Genomic DNA, 3,247 nt, shown 5'->3' with positions numbered 1-3,247 from the left:
GACCCGGGTCCGGCCGGGCGCGGAGCCCGCGGCGCCTCCGTTCCTCCGAGCTTCGCCGCGGCAGCGCTCACTTCCGGGTTTCGGGCGCCATCTTGGGGGCCCCGCGCACTTCCGGTCATGCCGTGGGGCGGAGCCTCTGGTGGGCGGGGCCGTGGGCGGGGCCATCTCGCGACGGCCCCTGAGCCCCTTGAGGCCCTTCCGCCTTAGGGAGAGGCTCGGACTACATGGGTCCTGGATTTGAATCCCGTCCTGACTGTTACTGGCTACCCTCGCGAGCCTCAGTTTCCTCCTCTGTAGCATGAGGAATCACCCCCACCTGCAGGCCTTTGCACGGCTGTGCCCTCCCCTGGTGCACTCCGACCCTGACCTGTCAGCCATTGGGGCTCTTGGACAACCCAGATCTTGGCCTCGAAACCATCTGGAAGGGCCCTGGGTCCCCCAGTCATGCCCCCTCCCTTTATTGCCTCCCCACTGAAAGTAGTCTGCTCATGAATCTGTCTCCACCCCAGAATAGGAGTCCTGGGACCACCCCCCACCCCAGTGGGGAGCCTGACACAAGGGGTCTGATAAGCCCCAGGGGCCACCAGGAGAAAAAGCAGGATCCTCTCAGGCAGGGCCACGGGGTCTGGGTGGCTCCCCTCCTGGCTCCCTCCCTGTTAGGGCTTCTAGGGGCCTGATGCAGATGTTGCTGGGATTTGCCTTACTGCCAGGAACAGGGTGGGACTCAGCCCTGGCACAGACAAGCTGTGTTCCTGCGACTAGAGCCCACTGGGCCCACCACGGGGTGGGTCTGGTGGTTCAGGCGGAGCCAGGGCAGGAGGCACCATCCCCTCCCCAGCAGGATGTGCAGGAATGAAGACACCACCATATCCCTGGACCCACCTCACCACCAGCCAGAGGCCTCCTGTACCCCTTGAATTTAGAGATCACCTCTCCACTTGCTTATCTATTCAGTGAATTCTTATGGATGCTGCTACGTGCCTGGAGACAAATCCGGGGCCCCAGAGAGGACTCAGTTCTCAACCCCGCCCTCAGGAAGCCCCCAGGCTAGGGGAAATAGGGCCAGGACCAGACACTTCCATCTGCAAGATCAAGCCTAGAGCCCAGGGAGGAGTACAGTGTCTGCCTAGGGCATCATGGAAGGAGGGGTTGAGGGAGTGTTGAATCTGGGGCTTTGAAGTTCAAGTAGGAGTTTGCCAGGCAGCTAAACTTAGGGAATTATTATTATTATCATTTTGGCCACACTGTGCAGCATGTGGGATCTTAGTTCCCCAACCAGGGATCAAACCCGCACCCACCGCATTGGAAGCACGAGCCTTAACCACTGGACCACCAGGGAAGTCCCAAGAAGGGCAAATTATAAGCTGTTCAAAGCCCTGGTCTGTATAAAATCTGTTTGCCCTAAAAAATTCAGGCCAAGGACCCCTATGCCCCAACCCACAAGCACAAGGGAGGAGATGGGGAAACTGAGACCCAGAGAGAAGTGATTTATCCAGAGCGAGCTTCACTTTGGCATGTGTAGTTTTTGGCAATTGGGTTATAACCTTGACTTTGGAACTATTTTTTACAGCTAATGAGAAGAAATCAAATTGAGCAACAGAGACTTAAGCTTTGAAAGGTAAATAAACTGATTTACAGGGTATCTGGTGGCATTTACCTGTTTCCACTTACACAGCACCAGCCACACAATTTGCAGGGCCCAGTGAAACGTGAAAACGCAGGACCCCTTGTTCAAAAAGCATTAAGAACTTCAAGTTGGAGACCGCAGAGCATTCAACTGAGCAGAGCACCACCGCCACCGCCCCAGCGCCAGGCCTGGGCAAGGTCCTGGGTCACACGCCCCCGAAGCGGGCCCTGTTCCCACTGTGGCCCTCGGGGTCGGGACCGGTATTACCTATGTTTTGCTGGTGGGGGAAGTGAGGCACAGAAGTGTTTCGCAGCTGGCCCAGGTCAGGGAGCAAGCTGCAGGGAGGCGTGGCCTCGACCTCCACCACGTCCACCTCGGGTAAACACAGGGTCTCTATGGGTAACTCTGCCTGAAATGGGGGCAGTTTGCCCAGGCCGGGGTGGGTCCAGCCATCTCAGCATGGAGGAAACTGCCAAGTCTGGGGATGTCTAGGGAATTAGTCAGATTTGGGGATTTCCAGGGAATCGCAAGAGGAGGCCTGGGAGAGCAGAAAGGATGCAGCTCTGGAACTCGAGGCATGGCTCTGGGCTGGGTTCTGTGTGACCCCTGAAAAGTGAGTTAACTTCTCTGTGTCTCCGTTTCCCACGGATAATAGTATCTATCTCCAAGGCTGTTCAGACAGCTAAATGAACAGTGCCTAATATTAAGCCATTATGAATATTTCCAGGTGAACATCTGGATCTGGTCACCTAAGTGAACACTCAATAGTCAGAAATGCCCAAGGCTCCTCGTCCGGTGAGGACAGGGCTCACAGAAGGCCACAGGTCTTTCTGGTGAAGCACTGTTTGAGGTCAAAGAGCCTCCTCTTCAAGCCCTCCCTCTGCCCCCGCCCCACGCAGGGGCCCCCTAACTGTACCCCAGGCACGTTGACCAGGCTCGAGGAAGTAGGGTCACCAGATAAAATGCAGGACACCCACTTAAATGTGAATTTCAGGTACACAGAGAATAATTTTTTAATGCAAGTATATCCCAGGCAATATTTGGGATATACTTATACTAAAGAAGTAGCCTCCATGTATCTGAAATTCACATCTAACTGGTTTGGGAGCCCAGTGTTTTTATCGGTGAAATTAAGGGACCCGACATGGGGAGACCACAGAGAGAAATGGGGCCCATGAGCCAAGCCAGGAGGGGGCCAGGCGAGCAGCTCCCTCTCTCCGAGCCTTGGTGTTCCCGCCTGCTAAATGGGCAAGATGCTAGCACCAACATACAGGCAAGCTTACTGTGCAGGTCATTATTTTAAAGAGCAGAAAACTTCAGATTGACAGAGGTCAGATCCCTGGGGGCTTCCTTGTGAGTCAGGAGATTCTTGGGCTAACCATCAGTTAGGAGAAACCCCCTCACCCACCCGCCAGCCTCTGTTTCCCTCCTGGGAAGGACTCCTGGGCCAGGCCCATCCAGGGAGGAGGAACCCTGGGGGATCGGGCAGGTGACGCGGGGCAGGTGGGCCCTGCCTGGCCCATCCAGCCAGCGGGGGCAGAGACTAGCCACTTCCTGTTTCTCCACGTTCTGGAAAGCCCCGGCGTTCCCGGGCCACGGAGCACCTCCTCCCTCCCTGTT

The sequence above is a fragment of the Neophocaena asiaeorientalis genome, unplaced genomic scaffold (assembly GCF_003031525.2).
Source record: "Neophocaena asiaeorientalis asiaeorientalis breed wild unplaced genomic scaffold, Neophocaena_asiaeorientalis_V1.1 scaffold469, whole genome shotgun sequence".
In the NCBI taxonomy this organism is placed as follows: Eukaryota; Metazoa; Chordata; class Mammalia; order Artiodactyla; family Phocoenidae; genus Neophocaena; species Neophocaena asiaeorientalis.
This window is presented reverse-complemented; position numbering follows the sequence as displayed.